Genomic DNA, 19,445 nt, shown 5'->3' on the forward strand with positions numbered 1-19,445 from the left:
GCCTAAACTCTAATATGGTGTTTGCTGTTTGTTTGTTTGTGTTAGGAACATAAGTGAAACCGTTTTTGTGGAACCTGGAAGTTAGGTTGACCACAGGTCATGTTGTTTTGAACTAAGCATCTGTTTTGATAAAGTAAACACAAACATGTTTTGACTCACAGGATATTATTGTTATAAAAGGAGGAAAATATTTACAAATAGTGTGAACATATAACATGTTTGGACTGCGAACAAAGCAGAAAAATATTTATGTTAAAAAATGTGCAAAAATATTTACTCCAAAGTTAAACACATAGTCCCACAGTCAAACACCTGATATTGCATGCACTGACACACACCAGGAGCTTACGCACAGAAACCAGCAATGGCCCCAGGATTGTACTATGGTGCTCCCAAGACATGGCATCGCAAACCCCTGTACTGATCCCTCTTGGCAACAGCGTGCCTAGCAGCACTAGCCCCTGGCCAGTGCTCCCAAGCACCTTCTGGAACTTCCAACAGTGTCCTCCTCCTGGTCCTCCTGGCTTGCCATAGCTAAAAATCATCCCCAGCTGGTGGAGCTGCTCTAGAAGCACTCACACTGGGGAGAATCCCTCCTGCCCCACTACCCTCCCTACCCTCTCCCCACCCCCTGCAGAGGCCTGAGCCCTTTCCTTCCAAGGGCTCTCTAGCCAGCATGGTGAGATGATGAGGCTACCGTAATCTTTATAATAGGATGGTGTTGTAAGGAATGTTTCTGTGAATAAACTGAACGTATATTTGATAGGCGGGTCTTGTGTGGACATCCTAACTGCAGAGTGCCTCACAGTCTACTGGCCCCGCGCCTCGCAGTTTGTTTCCATGTTTGTAACTCAGTTACCCAGGTATCCCGTTGATAGAAAACAAACCATAAATTGATTACAGCTTTGGAAATTGGGTTGTGCATTTTTAAATCCATATTTTACTGTGGGCTTACTATGGAGAGAAGGCAGGGGGAAGGAAAATGGGAGGGAGGGAAGGAGGGAGGGAGGGAAGGAGGGAGGGAAGGAGGGAGGGAGGGAAGGAGGGAGGGAGGGAGGGGGAAATGAAGTAATTTAAAAAATCCTAGCATATAGTATTTAAAAGAGAATCTCACTTTTCCAATCTCAGAAGAAGGTCACAGTTGGGAAAGAACCACAGGTAAATTTTGTAGAATTCTGATGTCCTTTAATCTGGTTCTGCCTCTTCCCTTTCAGTGTTTGTTAATAAGCAACTCAAGGGCAGAACTGCTTTCCCTGTTGTTATATACATTGACTTTAATTAAAACAAGAGGTATCCTTTAAAAACAATAGTATTCCTCTAAGAAAAAAATTCTTTGAAATTTTTTATGCCCATAAAAAAGTCCTTGTAATAATCCCTTTAAGAGACTGGCCTAGTTGGCTTAAAAGCTTCTAGGGGTGGAACAGTGACATATGTCTGGGACTGGAGGAATCTGACCATGTGTGTGACTGCAGGTGGGGCTCTTGCATTTATTCACTGTCTAGCCGTTTGAGGAGAGTGTTAGCCCCCATCCTAGTTTGGTTTGTGCCTGACTGCCCACCTCCCCTGGGCCAGGCTTGTGTTCTCCAGTGCTACATTTAAGAGCAGAAGCAGGGATGGCAGTACAATGTAGCGCGCGGGAGCCTGGGCACATGCCTTCCTTTTCCTCCTGCTCCTTGAAGCAGATTGTTAGCAAATCCTTTGGCACCTCTGTAAATGGACCGGCCCAGTTAGAGAAGAGCCTCTGCATTGGACATTCCACCCTTCATGCAGGGGAGAGGCAGACGTGGAGGCTCAGGAGGGAGGTGAGGCAGAAAAACCAGATTGATCCCATCCCCCCCCACCCCTTCTCCTCGTCCTGTTTCTGTGATCTGCCTTTTGAACTGTTTTTGTGGCTGATCAGTTCCACCTAATATGTCTCTTGATTTTTGCTATTGTAATACTCGGGCGACATGCTGTTCTCTTCATTTCTGTAAGCTTTAGATGCTTCTGCCTGTCATATTCTGGCGGTTTATCTTCAGCGTCTGGATTTGCTTTCAGACTTGAATGTCTATCAAGCTGCCGTTGCTTTGAATGTGAGATCAAAAGAAGATGAATTCCAGTAAAAAAAAAAAATTTCCTTCTATGAAGAAAAGATTGGGGCCTATGTAAACATCTCACTGACAGCTCCCAATGAGTTATTTTAGCCGAGTATTAGCACCTGCCTGACAGACAGGCCAGCATTCCATGCCCAATAACAAATCAGATGCGTCTGTGGCAGAGAACCGAGCCACAACAGCAGTACATTTTAGGAAGGAAGCCTTTGCTATATCCTTGTTTTCAATTGAATATGGCTGTTCCACTCTTCCTCCTGTTTTTTACTGACCTGCTACACCTCCTGTGGCTTTTTTTTTTTTTTTAATGGTACCTGTCAGGTTCTTCTGGTGACTGAAGACAGGACCTTAATAATCAGTTTAGGACAGGGTAAGGAGTACTCAAGCAGGCAAGTGGGCACTGTGCGATACACAGGTAGTTTTCCTAATAGCAGAGGAGCTAAATGTGGAGGGAAAGCAATCAAACCAGATACAAGGCATATCCTTGGAATGCCGGATGGCGTGATCTTTAAAAAATATATACGACTAAAAATCCTCTAAGGTCAGCAAGGTCTGAATTCATTCTCTCTCTCTCTCTCTCTCTCTCTCTCTCTCTCTCTCTCTCTCTCTCTCTCTCTCTCATCCTGCCTATGTAAATGTCACCACAAAAATATCTCAAGAGCAGGTTTCCTGAACCCTGTTGGTGTGTACTTGCCTCCTCATGCGGGAGCTCTGTTTGGCTAGGGCTTGGTCTACGGGGCACGCCATGTGTGCTGTGTCCCTGCTTGCCGCCCTGGAGTGATTTAGATACGTTGAACATTAATAGATTTCTTTAAGTGCTCCATACAACTTTGAAAATTACCTGCAAGCTCCAACTGATCTTCCAGCTTTGAAAGTGAAGAATTACTTGAGGAATTCTTGTGGTTTCCTTGTCATTGAGTGAGAGCCCAGCCAGCTACTGTGGAGACAAACCTCCCTGAGGTTGCCTACAAAGGGCAGTGTTCCAGTGTGTTTTCTCCTCGAGTGTGCTTCAGCCGCTCAGCACTTCCTGTTTATTCAAACATCTCTTTTACCACTCGGCAAACCCCCGCTTCACAGAAACAGCCAGAGCTCATCCACAGCGAGACGGAACTGCAGAGGGAGACGGTGCCGGCTCACTCTGCCAAACTCTTCATTTGCTCTGTAAGTGTCCTGAGGGAAAAAAAAAAAAGAACATTTTCAATGGGTTAAACTTTTAAGCTGGGATCTTTGCTTGGGCAGGCATTCGGTAAAGGACAAACTGAGATGCTTCAAGTTGTTTACTGTGTGCTTCCTTCCTTCCTTCCCTCCCTCCTCTCTTCATCTAAGCTTTCTTTTTCTTCTTCTTCCTTTTTTTCCACCATAGGGATCCTGCTAACTCCTTGTTAATTCTCTCTTGCTTTCACATGTGGCTTTGGCTCCGATCAGGAAGAATCAGCCAGTGTTGTCAGACACTTTTACAGGCTGGATGTAGATTGTAACTTTCCCCCTGCTGTATGTGCCGTCTGCTTTTTTTCTTCCTGTTATCTCGAGTCCCGAGAGAGTGTGGGGATGGTGCCTGTGACAGTGTGCAGAGTTGTCCTCGGAGGTTGACATCATGACACCGTCATCGCGGGCGAATCCGTCTTGATAATATTTGTACCAATTTCATGCCAATAAAAGTCAGACTGCCGAAACACGCACGGTCATTATCTCATTCATATGACTATTGTTTAAGCGGAGTGGGCTGCGGAGGGAAAGAGAAAGGCTGCTCTGCTCCCAGCAATGGTTGTTAACTCTGGTATTGGATCCTCTTTTGACCATTTTCTCTGTGAGTAATTAGGATGGCGGGCAAGCCCTGGCACTGGGGCTGGCAGAGCCTTGTAACTCTTGGGCTCTCCTGAAGAAATGGCTTTCGAACACATGGTATGAGCTTTTTAAAAATGGTTCCACCTTTTCCTGCCCTGGTCCACCCTCTGGCCTCTCTTCCCTCCCTCTACCCCCTAGCCCTGTTCTTCAGCTTCACTGTAATTGGCAAGCCAGGTGCTATTTTTTTTTTAAGTTATGTACTGATGAGGGAATAGACAGGAAGTAGAAAATTGACTCTTTTGATCTTAAGAGAATTGCTATTATTCTGAACTTGGTTAGTCCTCAGACTAAATATCTATTAACTTCAGTATTTTCAACAGCATCTGTTAGGGTAGGGAAAGAAATAGGGTTTTCATCGTCGTCCAAACCATCTAATAAGAGAAACATCGACACAAACAAGTCTCCCTGTGTGTCGCTGTGACCGGGATGGGTTTGTTTTTTATTTTTATTTTTTATTTTTATGTTCAGAAGTTGTTCTGCTTTGCAGGAGGGAGAAAAGAAAAGATGTTTGCAACTGCCTTAAGGCCAATTTGTTTAACAGTAGGAGTAATTGCGGGGAAGATGGGAAGAGTGAGTGAGGTTATATTTACTCAGATGGTAGTGTAGGTGTGGGCCCGAGCAGTGTGGGAACAGTGGGCTGCTTTTCTCGCTCTCTCAGCCTGTTTGATGACCATCAAATTTCCCAGCTCGCTGATTTTGTTTTTTCTGGATGGCATGTTTGATTATTTATCAGAAGGGAAGGGAGGAGGTGAGCTTGGTCACAATAAACATGTGACCAACGTCTGTTTTGTTTTCCACTCTGAAAGCCATGCCCTTTACCAGATACACAGAAAATAATAAATGCATTGTTTTAGGATAAAAGGAAACTATACCCGTATACCCGTGCTTTCTTTTTTTTCTTTTTCCTCCTTTTCCCTTTTCTTCCCCCTATAGACAAGTGAGTTAACCCTTCAGGCTCAGGAGCTTTTTCTCTTTCTTTTTTAAATTTCCTCCTGCTACTTTGTCAGGCTTTGTAGTAAGAATGAATTTAGTGCAGTGGATGGGCACGGTTTCCCAGGACTAGTGGTTCGATGCTTTGGAAGGTCTAGACGCCTGCACCGCTTAGTGCCACTGCGTTGTGGCTCTCTTTAGTAGGAATCTCATCCCACTAATAAACAGCTGTTATAGCTTTGGTGACGGTGAAGGTATTTAGTTAGTTAGTTGTTTGTTTGCTTGTTTACCGGGTGTTTTTTGTTTTATCTGACACTAAGGATTGAACGCAGAGCTGCATGGATACTCTTCTCCCACCTCCTCTTCCTCTGAGCACTCATCACCAAGTGGTTTGGGGGGTTTTAAATCTCAACTGTGAGCAGCTCAGCTAAAGGCACATGGATGAGTGTCTGTGGCTCGTGAAGAACATAGTTAATGCCAGCCAGTGTTCGACTTCTCCCTAAAGGCTGTCACGTGCTGTGAGAGAAGAGGTTCACTTGGACCTTTGTGTCCCTCAAAAATTCGTTTTCGGGCAGGAAATAGTTGAGCACTTGCCTGGTAGGCATATGGTTCTGGATGAAATCTCTAGTTCCTTCTGATGATATGCATATATATTCTAATAGTATGCTAGATTATGCTAGTCTCTGCAATTACCTATTATTTTTCCACAGTCTTCAAGACTGTTTGCAAGTACTCCAGAGTCCAAGGGGAAGTCCCAAGCTGAGATTCAGTGTAGATCTAAAATTATCTTTTCATTTTATCCCCTCAGGTTTTTAAGTGGGGTTGGCATGGTTGCCTGTGGGCATTATCTGGGCATAGGTACACCTGCTGGTACCTTCTTTAGCAAAGGAGTCAAGGTTCCCAAAGGAATACCCTCACTCAGACTCATCCTTTAACAGGGATGTGCATGGGGCCCCAACCTGGGGGACTAGCCCAGGCAGAGGCAGCCCTGTTAATCACAGCTGAAATCTGTGTGTTTGCCTATACTGTTTGGGAATGTGAACTGAAAATATGCACACAGAGGGATTCCCTCTCCATTGACTATATAAGGAAGAGTGCAGCCAAGTGCCGATACAGCATGGCTTCCACTTGGCTGGCCCTGCCTTGGGCTTGGGGATTGCTGGAGCTTTGCTATGGGGAGGGCAACAGTGCGAACCAGTAGCCCGTCTGCCTCCTCCCTTGTCATCTCGAATACTCCACAGAGGCCGTTGGGTTGGATAATCATGCTTTGTAGTTCTGCAGAGCCTTTTGTCTGTAGAAATCAAAGTGCCTGACTAATGTGAACTTGTTGATACTCAGAACACCCTTGGGACATCAGTAGGCTGAAAAGGTGATCCCACTTTTGAGGTGGGAAAAACGTCCTGTTGTTAAAATCGTTTACAGTTCCGGGGTGTGTCTGTGTGAGTGCTGAGACTGGACCTGCCCAGGGGTGACTTGGAGAGTAGGAAAAGCCTTTTCTTTCCCCTGCTGAGTCAGGTTATATCTGACTGCAGATCGTCACCATATGAGAAAGTGTTCTGGCCTGAAAAAGAAGCTCGCTTGGAAAGTTTGTGAGTTGATGATGGCAGGCGATAAGGACTGGGCCTACTAAGTACTCATCTATTTCTGGTGGCAGTTGGGATATGATTGTTTTTGTATTTTCAATATTCGGCATGAGCTGAATACCCTGGGTTTTATTTTATTTTACATACATGGAGGATGGTGATGTTGGAGACAAACTCACGAAGATACATACCTGTCGGCTATGACTCAGTTGCAACTTGCTGTGTGGTTTGGTTCTTTGTGGATGTAAGATCCATGCCCTTTTATTCACCCAGAATGTTCTGAGTGACTGAAGCCCTGGGCTGCAGTGACCTCTCTGTGGCTCCCAAGCACATAGTGAAAAGTTACTTGAATACCGCTTGCTGTTCTAAGCCTCAGGTGGACAGGAATTTGTGATATACAGTACAGTGGTACTAGTTAGTTTATTTTGGTTCCTAATAATGTTTGTTTGTTGGAATCTGGGTATACAAGTTAGATCTGAAAAACCCTTACATTTTAGAAGTAACTTTCAAAGAACCTTTATGATTCTAGTGTGGCTTAGGAACCTGTCTTTTCAGCAGGCCATCAAATGTTGACAATGTGTCGCGGGCAGGTGGTGGTGTCCTGTTTGTGCTTTACTGTTTTATTCGTACTGTTTTTTTCGTAACTCAATCACTCCTTTTTCTGCCTTTAGCTGTGTTAGTTATGGCACGGGTTCTGGGATTTATTCCTGTCCTCGCTGTTAGGAAGACACCAAGGCACAGGAAGGTTTAGTCGCTTGACCAAGCTCATACAGCTACCAGATGTAAAGTGGGACTTGGGTCCAGCCACAGTGACTGGTTATCACTTAACCACCCTGCAGACTACTTCTGTAGAGATATGCTAATGTGTTCGAAAACAAAGTCACCCGATTTTAGACTTGTGATAATTCTCTCAGGGTCAGTAATTCCCCCAAATTCCCAGCGAATCATTATTTCTTCGTGCTTGCAGACTCAAGTTCAACCATATGCTAAACTGTGGTCACTGGCAGTTCCAGAGGTCACTGTCACTCCCTGAACATGGCTGTAAGCACAGTTATGCACCAGACAAGCACAGTTTGCTTTTTAATGTTTCTTCAGTTCTTAATTCAAGCAGGGTTCCACTGTGTAGCTCAAAATCAGGCCCTAACCCTAGCCCTCTTGCCTTGGACTTCGGAGTGCTAAGGGTGTCAGGCATAAGCTGCTATGACTGATATTTTGTTTTGATTTTGGTTTTAGGATTTTACTTTTATTTTTAATTTATGTGTGTATGTGGGGGAGGGGGTTGTGACTTGAATTCAGTGCCTGAGACCTGAGGCATCAGATCCTGCGGAGCTGGAGTTTGAGAGGTGTTTATAAGCCATCAGTATGGGTGCTGAGAATTGAACTTGTGTCTTCTGCAAGAATAGTATGAGCTCTTAACTGCTGAGCCATCTAGTCAGCCTTGCCTGCTTTGTTTTTATTTTTTTCTTTAAAAAAAAAAGTCCTTTTAATTCTTTGAGCAATAGCTTCCCCCCACCCCATATAATTTTCTATTGCTGCCTTCCAAATCTGCCATAAGGATAGGCTCTTTTAAAAATATGGTCACTGCAGTAGCTTTTGAGCTGGAGGGAGAGATAGCACTGTGGAAAGCTAGTCTGCCTGTGTCCTGCTCAGGTTCCAGCCTCAGTGGAGGAGGGATGGAGGAAGGAAGCAGAGGGATGAAGAAGGGACAAGTTACTTTTGAGTATACTCCTTTCACATTTTTAAGAAGGGGTGCGTGTGTGTGTTGTGTCTGTGTTGTATATATCTTTTAGTGTGGGTGTGTCTAGAGGCCAGAGATTAATGTTAAGGATCATGTTTGATCATACTGCTTTCTGGAGACAGCTTCTCTCACTGAACCTGAAACTCACCCATTGTCTTTAACAATAGGACCAAAGGCCTAGGGGATCTTCCTGTCTCCTTTCCCCAACACTAGGGTTGCAGACACATGTCTCATGTGTGCCTTATGTATAGGTTCTGGAGATCGAAGCCTAAGTCCTCATGTTTGCATGGAAAATACTTGATAGACCGAGTCATTGCCTAAGCCCCCTCAATATCCTCTAAATGTGCCTTGATTTTTCTTAAAGATTCCACCGTGCCAGCCAAGTAGTTCCATTTCCACCTAACAGAAGAACACTACATCCATGCACTATGGGGTACAGAGGGCATGCACTGGTGCCATTCTTGCAGGACCATGAACGGATTCTCTCCAGCTGTGTGAAGCAGTTTAGAACCAAGGAAGACCCCGAATTGGCACTCAGGAATTGGATAATTGATACCCTTAATTCTTTATCAGGTGTTTTTTGTCAGTACAGTCATCTCCCTCTGCTGGCGCGCACTCTTTGCTTTTACCAGCCACATAGATTCTTACATGCATTGTGCTAATAGTGTCAGTTCATTGGGTGGCCAACCTCCACCAGGTCCTGAACTGAGGACTTTACATGTGCATGTCAGAGAGTCTGTATGGTTTCATCTCGCTCTCTGTTGTCATCTGTCAGCTGCATAGCGTGCTGCCTCCTGGAACGGTGAGAACTCAGCATGGTGATGAGTCTTCACTGCTTAGTGCTTGCCTGGTGAAAATACTCAGCAGCTGCACAGTTGGGGTGGCACGAGTTTAGTTGTTGATTGCAAGTGATCTGCAGAGTTCTGACTGGCCTTGAAGTTGCTGTGCAGCCCAGGGTGACCTTGAGCTCCTACTCCTCCTGTGTACACCACTCAGTGGCTGAGATTCCTGTCACATGTCACCATGCATGGTCTCCCTGGAGCTGAGGATCAAACCTAGGGCTTTGTGCCAGCTAGGCATGAACTCTACCAGCTGAGATACCCCCCAGTACTTTTGAAATAATTGTCTTTATCCTCAGTGATCAAAGCTCAGAGCAGTTTGAACAATGTAGCTATTTAACAACCCCTAGCTCTGCTGCTGGTGATGGTATGTGCCTTTAATCCCAGCACTTGGGAAGCAAAGACAGGTGGATCCCTGAGTTCGAGGCCAGCCTGGTCTACAGAGCAAGGGCCAGGACAAACTTCAAAGCTATAGAGAAACCCTGTCTTAAAAAAACAAAACTAAAACCAAAAAAACAAAACAAAAAAAAAAACCCCTAGCTCCACCACTCTATACATTCATTTGTGTGTATATATATGTGCATTTTAATGTATAATTATAATAGAGTGTGAGAATATACAATGAATTCAAAACCAGAGCTGTGCCAGACATGGTAGCACATATCTTTAGTCTTAAAAGCACGGAAGAGGCAGAGGAAAGCAGACCTCTGAGTTTGAAGTCCTTCTATTCTGTGTAATGAATTCCAGACTAGCCAAATAAAAATAGAAACTAATTAATTAATTGATGAAGAAGAGGATGAAGGCAGGGCTGGGGTAAAGGCTTAGTGTGCAAAATACGTGCCATCCAAACCTGAGAACCCAAGCTCAGGTCCCCAAACCCACATGATGCCCAGTGCAGTAGCAAGCATTTGTAATTCCAGAGCTGTTCTGCCAAGAGGGGAGGCAAGAACAAAAGAAGCTCTGCAGGTTCAAGGGTCACATAACCAGGCATGCTCAGTAGAAAAGCAGCAGAGTCCCTATCTCAAGCTAGAAAGCAAGTCTGCCACCTAAGCTTGTCCACTCGGCTGCACATGTATGCTGTGCTGCACGCGTACCCAAACCCGCTCATGTGGACAGAGGCAGACAGACAGATGGACAGACAGGCAGGCAGACAGGGAGAGTGTGAGAGAGGGAAACGGAGGGGAGTGGAGAGAGAAAACAAACAAAAAGCTGGACCAGAGATCGTTTGTCCCTGAAAGCCAGACCACGTGGGTCCAGAGAGGTAAGTGAAGGCATAACTTGAGACATATGTCTAGGTGCAGCAACTGCTACTGACTGGGTTTCAGGGAAATTGTAAATTTCAAAAAGAAAAAAAAAGATAAAAATGAAAAGACAATCTGTGTTCTTAGGCTTGGAAGAAAGCATAGTTGGTAAGTAAAATGCTGGTGAGAACTTAAGTTAACCCTCAGATCTCACATTTGAAAATAAGTTGAAAACATTATGCACTTGTTGGGAAGTGGAGACAGGCAGATTCCTGGGACTCCCAGCCTATTTGGTGAGCTCCAGACCAGTGAGAAACTCTCCTCTCAAAAAAAAAAAAAGGTGAGAAGTAGCCTTTGAGAAATGACATCCAAGGTTGGCCTCTGGGCTCAGCACAGACACCACACACCAGGAACAGGCACAGGTTTACACACTCAAAGGAGTACATATGCGATCTCTTTAGTGCTTCCTTAGGAAAAGAAGGTTGCTTGTTTGTTTGTTTCTAATTTAAATTCTTTATCTTGGCTCGGTGCAGTGGTACATGCCTTTAATCCTAACAGTTGGGATTTTTGTGAGTTTGAGGCCAGTCTGGTCTACACAGTGGTCTAGGGCAGCCAGAGCTATTTAGAGAGACCCCACCTCAAATAAATAAACAAACAGATGAATAAATAAATGAATAAATAATCAAGTAAGTAACTAAATACAGAATTTAATTTTTTTGAAAATTGCATACTGTATTTAAGTGATTTTAGTCATTTTCCTCTTCCTGTGCCCTACCCCTCCCTCTTGAATTTCTGACCTCTTCTTCTGTATATTGTTACACACAGTCACTCACACACAACCTGCCGAGTCTGCTTAGTGATGCTCCTATGTACATATGTTTAAGGATGACCACTTGGGAGTGCATAACCTATCAAGGGTTTATCATCCACCACCACTCTCCCTCTCTCAGCAACCATTGATTGCCTGTAGCTCTTCATCTTGGAGTAGAGCTTGTGAAATTTCTCCCATCAGCTGGTGCTGTCACTATGCAGGTCTTGCTTGGGCAACCACGTTGTTGAGGTTTCCTGGGTGCAGCCCCCCTATTTCCACAGCATGTCATGGTTCCTGGCTCTTGTAATCTTTTCACCCCACTCTTCTGAAGTGTCTTTCTTCCACATGGTGGTTGCGTTGTTGACGTGTTGGTTGAGCTAGGCATTACCAGAGCCCCCGTTCTTCACATTTCGACCAGGTGTGGATCACTGTAATGGGCCCCAGATCCCACAAAAAGAAACTTGGCTGAGGCAGGATGTGAGACACACTCACCTAGCTCCTCCAGTTACTTTTCAAAGAATCCACAGTGCTGGCAGCTTGTCCCAGATGACTTGAAGAGAGCCCTGGGGAACAAGGGATGGTCCTGACTGCATCTCTGTCCCCAGAGCAGATGGCCAGAGAGGTAAGAACATACAGGGAGGAGAGCTGGGGATGCCTGGGCTGGTGAATTTTCACAGCAGGAGACTCTAGGTAGCTGCTGGGGTCAGGACAATGTTGTTCTCCCAGGCCTGAGAGTATCATCAAACTCTGCTTCTTGATAGAACTAGCTTGCCAGCAAAGACAGGTGTGGTGGAGATGGGTGTTTGGTGGCCTTGGACACGGAGGCCTGCTGAAGTGACAGTCACTCTAAGCATCCTGGAAATGGGGAGATTGGTTGGGGGAAAAAAGGTTTTTTTTTTGTTTGTTTTTTGTTTTTTTCCTGTGGGGGAAAAAGACTGTGAGGTTAAAAAGCATGCTACTATAAAAAGGCCATTTCTTGTCCTGAACCCAGAAGGAACCAAGGCCACTCCTGTGTTTTGGGCTCCCGGTGTCACTGCCATCTTTGGGCTAATCAGTGACCTTGTACAATTTGAATATCTAGTTCTCTGGAGACAATGTTTGTTTGTTTTTGTTTTTTGGCCCTGGCACTCAGTCCACTCATGACCTTGAGCTAGTCACATTTTTTGTTTTTCTACTTTGAATCAAGAATCATAAAACTTTCCTCATCTCCCTGAGGATGGCAGACAACTGGAGATGAAACAGCAGGGGGTAGCTAACGTCAGAGTGCCTGGGGATGGGGACCCACTCAGCAGCAGCTTTACTTCAGCCGAGTTCTCTGTGTACAGCTGGGCGACTGAAGGTCCTTTTCTTTGCGTAGGGCCCCTTTGTTATCTGTGTCTGCCATTCTGGGAGTCGAACTCAGGCCTTTTTGAGGCAAGCACTCGATCTCTGAGGTGCAAGCTCAGGCTCAGCCCTTAAAGTGTTACCAGACGTGAGAGAGAGACAGAGAGAAAGAGAGACAGATTGGCTTTCTCTATAGCCCTGGCCATCCTAGAACTCTCTCTGTAAACCAAGCTCGCCTGTAAGGAACTCAGGGATGTCTCTGCCTCCCGAGTGCTGGGATTAAAAGTGTATGCACCACTGCCCAGCTCTGAGCCTCCATTGCTAACTGTCACTGCTGTTTTCACTGCTGCTTTATGGAGGCCAGGAGACAGGGTGTTTCTCCTTTCCTGCAAACGCTTTCTCTTCATCATCAGTCTGATTTGGGAAGCTTTTTTCTTCTCCTTGTTTGTTGGTTTTTGTTTGTTTTCCTTTTTCTTTCTTTTAAGAAATGATTTATTTTTATTTTATGGGCATTGGTGTTTTGCCTGCATGTGTGTCTGTGTGAGGGTGTCAGATCCCCTGGAACTGGAGTTACAAATAATTGTGAGCTGCCGTGAGGGTGCTAGGAATTGAACCCAAGTCCTCTGGAAAAGCAGCCCATGTTCTGAACCTCTGAGCCATCATCTCTCTATCTCCCTGTTTGTTTTCTGTCTCTTCTAGAATGTTACCTCTAAACCATTTTCAATCTTTGCATTTTCTTTCCTCCTCTTCTTATTCTTTCTCTTCTCCCTCCTCTTCCTTCTTTTTCTTCATTCAGATTTTAGGCAAGAGAAAGGCCTTTGGGAAGCAAAGCCTTCACAGGTGTTCACTGCCTCTTACAATATCCTGAGTGTGTGTGATTCATATTACATAAAAAGGAATCTTTCTTTTTCTTCTCTCCCATTTGACGGTGTGTGTGTGTGTGTGTGTGTGTGTGTGTGTACACAAGAACTCTGTTTCTATTCGGAAAACCCAGTATACTTTCAAACACACCTAGAGTCTTCAAGCTTCCCCATTAACCAATCAGAATCTATGGCCCCAAAAGATGTGAATCTTTATTAGTCATAATGAATTGCTGGGACTCAACCTCATAAAAAGGGCTAGTGAAAAAAACAGGGGTTAATATCAGGAGTTATAGATCCTTTGATTGATTTATCCTCACATTTGACCCCTGTATTTCCTGTCCTAAGCACTGTAAAAGGTTTGTACCATTTACTCAGTAATTTCTTTTTTTTAAAGTCTGGGACTTTAACAAGGGGACAGCAGGACTTGATGCAGCATCCAAGCTCACATTAGTTACTTCCTTCATATATATTGTATTGTGTGTGTGCCTGGTGTACACATGACTCTGTGTAAGGTGTCATCTTTCTTCTTTGACTCTCCATGTTCCTTCTTTTTTTAATTTATTTTTATTTTGTGTGCATTGGTGTTTAGCCTGCATCTATGTCTGTGTGAGGGTGTCAGATCTTGGAGTTACAATCAGTACTCTTAACTGCTGAGCCATCTCTCAACACCCCTCCCCCCTTTTCATTATTCATTTTAATTCATTTAATGTGTTTGGCGTTTTATCTCCATATGTCTATGCACCACATGCATAAGTTACAGGTGTGAGCCAACATGTGGGTACTGGGAATTGAACCTGGATCCGCTGGAAGAGCAGTCAGTGCTCTCAACCATTAAACCATCTCTCTAGGCCCTATGTTATGTCTGGAGACAAGGTCTCTCACTGAACCTGGAATTTGCTGTTTTGCCTGGGCTATACTTGGAGCTCCTGTCTCCAGTATCTGGATTACAGACTTGAGCCATCACACTTGGTTTTTGTCCTGATGCTGGGGATTGGGCCCCAGGTTTTCGTGCTTGCCCACTAAACCATCCAGCTAGCCTCCCAACTCACATTTTAGGTGGTTCCCAATAAACTTGAATCCTGTGTTTTGCCCTAATGATCACATTGCCTGAAGTCGTAGCCCCCAGGCTGTGATCTTGTTCAACTCCCATGAGTTCAGCAGGCTGGGGCTTGGGCAAGGCCGAAGTGGAATCTCTCCAAAGACAACTCAGGTGCAGGAGCCTTGGCGCGGGTGACTCAGAGTCTGGCACGGCCTCCAGTGAAGGGCAGCCAGCTAGTGCTCCGACAAGGTGGTTATAGGTTCCTGTGTCCGTAGGAGGAGAAGGATGGGCTGGCATGTTCCTTCTTTCTTGCTGTCTTTCTTAAGAGACTTCAAACAGACTTCCTGAATGTTTATAGCCATTAAACTTATTTCATTCAATTTTGCAAGATCATAGATTGACTTTTTTTTTTTTTTTTAAGTCTCATGAAAATTCTTAGTCTTTGGCGGGAAGTATCCTCTGTGTGCCTTCCAAATAGAAAGACATTAGTCATAATCGCTGGTGAATGCGGGATATGTTGACCCCTGCTGCTCCCTAGCTCTCCATTAGGGGTGTGGCCTGGAGCAGAACCCGCCCCCTGTCTGGGCCTTCTGATCTCTCTCCAGGTGTCTGCAGTTGAGCTGTGGTGGCACTCTGGTTCCAGCATTAATGCTGGTGAGTTGCTATGGCGGCAAGACCGCTTCCCATCTTCTCCCTTTCTTCAAAATAAAATAGAGTCAGACACAAAATATCACTGGCCATCTTCCATCCTAATGGCTAACACGGAACAGTATTCCCCGCCTTTTCTGCTCCTGTGTTTGGAAAATGTGTTCAATTCTGAAGTGGAAACGATAAATAAAGTGAGGGAGGTACTCAGTGATTGTCACCACGATGCCTACGCTGTGTGTGGCATAATCAATATGAGATCAAGTCAGTGCAGGTGTGTGCGGTCCAGCATGGAAGCGTGTAGTGCAGAAGTGCTGGCTAGGGTGGCATCAAGAGTGGTTTGGGTGCCTGGAGATGGCTCCTCTCCCCATGTGACCTAGGAACCACCTTCTTCTATATGTAGGATACGTTTTTAACTTTTTATGTGCTGCCTCACCCCTGCCTTTTTGAGACAGGACAGGATCTCACTCTGTTATCCAGGTTGCCTTGGAACTTACAGGGATCTGCTTGCCTCTACCTCCCCAGGACTGGGATTAAAGGCTTGGGCCACCCTTCCCAGCCCTCCTTGATTATATCCCAGACAGTGTCAGACTGCTGCTGAGATGCATTCGGGTCCTGGTTCTCATCATGTCTGTCTTCATACTGTCCCTTCACCTCCTTTGCAAAGACTGTGGGCCATTTTAAGAAACCCAGGCAGGATGTCCCATCTAACGATCTACTCGGGATGCTCGTGCTGAAATCTCAGGGTTCTTGCCCCAGCTGTCATGACTGAGGAAGGGGCTGCTGAGAGAATCTTGGCCTACCTCAGGTGACTAAATTAACAGTGTCCCAGTTAATCTCAGGCTGTACTCTGCTCAAGCCGCTTCAAAGATTTGTGTCTGCTGGATTGATGAAAAGTGGCTGTCTGGAATCCATATTCCTGTTTGAGTATAACAGATTAGACCCAGACAGTGTCGGGCTGGTTTGAGGGGTTTGTGGGAGACTATTATATGGCTGTTAACCACCCAGACTTGTAGAGAGAACATTTTATTTCATTTGGGCATCAGTAATAGGACCTCATGGTTTGTTGAGGACCTTTCTTGCTCTGTGTGTCTCACACTTACACAGCCACCTGCGTGGTTGGCTTTCCTTGGACATCTAATATTTTCCAGTCACGAGAATGCTGGTGTGAGATCAGCCTTCTTGCCCAAAGGCTCCATGTGAAATACACCGTCAATGTTTGGGGAGATCCAGTGTGGAAGAGCAGGCAAATGATCCAGTCAGTACAGTGCTTTCTCTGGGGACATAAGCGACCTGCGTTCTCTTCCCCAGCGCTCACCGAAAAGCTAGGCAAGATGTGGGTGTTGCGCTGGAGAGGCGGAGACACGGTGACCCCTGAGGCTTGCTGATTCAGTGAGCTACAGGTTCAGTGCGGAAACCATGTCTTCAAAATAAAGAGGAGAGCCGGGCCGTGGTGGCACAAGTGTGAGTTCCAGGACAGTCAGGGCTACACAAAGAAACCTTGTCTTGTACTCCCCAACTCCCTAAGCTCCCCCACCACCAAAAAACCCAAAATGAAACAAAAATAAAGTAGAGGATGATTGAGGACATTTTATATAAATCCACACATAGTCAAACACCAGAGAGAGAGAGAGAGAGAGAGAGAGAGAGAAACATGGAGAATTTGCTGCTTCCGAATGCTGTTGACTCTGTAGCCTCTGCAAGCCATTGTGATTTCTTTGCATTCCCGCCTGTGGAAGGCTCCAAGGGGGCTGGAGAGATGGGTTTCCCACAGGCTGCCTACAGAGCACTGTTCACCATGAGCGCTAACCTTTAAGGCCATTCTGCCTACTATGCCTAAAAACAGGAGGTGAGTGGCTTGCTGGTGGGACCTATGTGTGAAGAGGGCCAGAACGAGGTGCGGTGTTGGATTGTCTTTCCTTCCAAATTTCTCATGCTTTTAAAAAAATGTGTATGATTGTTTGTCCACAAGTGTGTGTGTGTGCCACATACATGTCTGGTGCCCATAGAGGTCAGAAGAAGACATCGAACCCCTGGAATTAGAGTTACAGATGATTATAAACCACTGTGTGGGTGCTGGGATTCAAACCTGTTTCCCCTGGAAGAGCAGCCAGTGTTCTTAATCACCGAGCCATCCCACCCCTGTGTGTGCAGTGGCTGTTACTAGCCGGTGAAAATACCTGAGGAACAGGTTTTGTCTCGAAGGGTATGGAGAATCCGGAGGAGAAACTAGAGGAAAGGTGACCAACTCTGACCCACTTCTAAAGCTCTGAAAGGGGGAAATTCCCAGTGTAGACAGTGGATTGCCAAATCACCCCTGGCCAGCCAGGTATATGCCTTTGGTGGGTTTTGTTCTTAGTTGTTTTTTTTTTTTTTTTTTTTTTTTTTTTTTTTGAGGTCCTGTGTATTGAACCCAGGGCCCCACACATGCTAGACAAATTCTCTGTATGTGCACTAGACTCACCCCCACTCCCAACCCCCCTCCATGTAAGACAGACTCTCACTGTGGTAGCACTGATGGCCTAGAACACCCTATTTTGCAATGCTTACCTTTAACAGGTTTCCAGTAAGTAGCCCAGACTGGCCTTGAGTTTGTAATCCTCCTGCCTTAATCCACGCAGTATCTTGGATTACAAACCAGGTCCTGCACCGCTGAGAGGCTGTCAGTTACCTGATGGAAACCCCAAATACGCAGGAGTTTATGTTCAGTTTCTGATGGTTTTAGCTGTTGAAGCACATGGGTGTGTTTTTTACATTCCAGTTCCTTTTGAAAGACATATTGGTGGTTCTGAGCTTTGGGAACGGCTAATTCACAATCCCTTTGCCTGCTAACTAAACTGAAATTGTCTTGAGGAAGCTGACTTTGAAAGGATGGGCTGAGAGAAATTTCCCTCAAGCACAACAAACAAAACACAAGAAGCACAAAAAAGCAGAGAGCGGACAGGGTTGTCGAGTCCCCTCCCATAAAAGAAGGGACCGTCTAGGAAGTTACTGTTAAAAGTTAAATCCAACGTCATGCACATGTGTGTCAATATATTGCTCTTTTGACTTTTCCCTACTCATTTAAATGGGTAAAATCTCTGCTTGTTTTATGAATTCAAGCAGAGCAGATGATCGACCGAATTTGGCCTATAGTCTATATTGTGTGGGCCCGTGACCCAAAACTTTCCAGGCACCTGTTTTTTTTCTTTTTTTTTTTTTTTTGAGGACCTCCAGGTGTTAGTCTCGTAAGACAGACTGCTAAGCGTGTTACGTAAAATCTCTTCTAAAGGTTTCTTCTTTCCAGCTTGCTTTACGCATGTGTGTGTGCTTGCAAAATCTATATTTTATGTAAACATGTTAGTAGCTCTTTAAAGGCAGTAAACATGTTTTTGAGTACCGGCTACCTTGATAAACATGCTAAACATAGGATTACCTGGCCCCTCGTCTAAGCACCTGCTATGAACCTGAGACACATGCCGGAGTAAAAGATCCTTGTAAGAAGCAGGTGGCACTCGTTTACTTCAAAAGAGAAGGCATTGTTGAGAAGGGGACCATCTTGAATCCAGAGAATGAAGACATATTGCAAACGCCCAGGTTCCAGGTTGCCATGGAAATATAGCCAGGCAAAGTAGCAACCCACCCCATAGTTTGCAGGCTCTGCGTAGACACTCAGAGATGGCCGTGGACCTTGGTGTCTCTGATCCCTTTTGCTGATAGAGAAGGGTCAAAGCCAAGCGGCAGCCAGGCAGTCAGTTCAGGTGAAGGTTCTGCGCATGTGCACTCCCATTTCTGTAAGTTCACAGGGCTGCTTCTAAGTGCAGGCTTTATCAGCTGCTTCTGCGGGGTGACACCCTCCAACTGAGCCTTTATTGTAACCTGATCTCAGTGCTCAAATACAGCACAGAGTCGTCCAGTGCCAGGCAATTGTCACATCTTTTATAAAGGAAGTGTTGATTCAACCCAGCCAGGAAGAGCCACCAAGAGTAAAAGGTCTCCAGAGATGGGATTGGGCCATTTACGTTATTTACATTAGCGCTTAGCCTGGAACATGAGCCAGGCGTGCTATGTGCTAGAAAAGAGAAGCCCTTTGATTTATTCATGTCCTTGTACATGAATGCTCTCATCTCTTCTTCTCTTCCTCTTCTTTCTTCCTCCTCATCTTCCTGTTCTCTCCATCCGTCTCTCGTATGTATACAGACTCATATCCACATACTGAGTCTATTTCAGTGAGTCTGGTTTTGTCTTTTAACAGCACATGGAAATATTTTCTCCATTTGTCACTGATACACTGTTAGGAAAGTAAGATCTGTCCTTTCTCATTTCTCTGTGGTGCTAGAATAAAGATCATCTCCTGGAACTAACTGGAACCTAACATAAAGGGTGTCAATTTGTATTGATACATTGTGGATCAAAATGGCTGTTACACAGGTCTGTGGGGCAGTCTTTCCAAATCTTCCTCAGGTCAGATCAACTGTGAACACAAACAAAGGTTGACCTTGAACTGCTGGTCCCTACC

The 19,445-nt window shown here is 45.2% G+C and overlaps 1 protein-coding gene across 6 annotated transcripts in view; it reads left to right on the forward strand.

Annotated features, from left to right (window-relative positions):
• Nucleotides 1–19,445, forward strand: part of Foxp1 (forkhead box P1) — a 611,987-nt gene that overhangs the window by 442,478 nt on the left and 150,064 nt on the right. The window contains exon 1 of one of the 6 annotated variants that reach the window (XM_057790958.1): nucleotides 3,202–3,251. The exons of the other annotated variants lie outside the window; for them this stretch is intronic. The gene's annotated coding sequence lies outside the window, so the exon portion shown is untranslated. Of the gene's footprint in view, nucleotides 1–3,201; nucleotides 3,252–19,445 lie in introns of those variants that run through there. 6 annotated transcript variants of the gene reach the window in all.

This window comes from Chionomys nivalis, chromosome 1 (assembly GCF_950005125.1).
Source record: "Chionomys nivalis chromosome 1, mChiNiv1.1, whole genome shotgun sequence".
Taxonomy (NCBI): Eukaryota; Metazoa; Chordata; class Mammalia; order Rodentia; family Cricetidae; genus Chionomys; species Chionomys nivalis.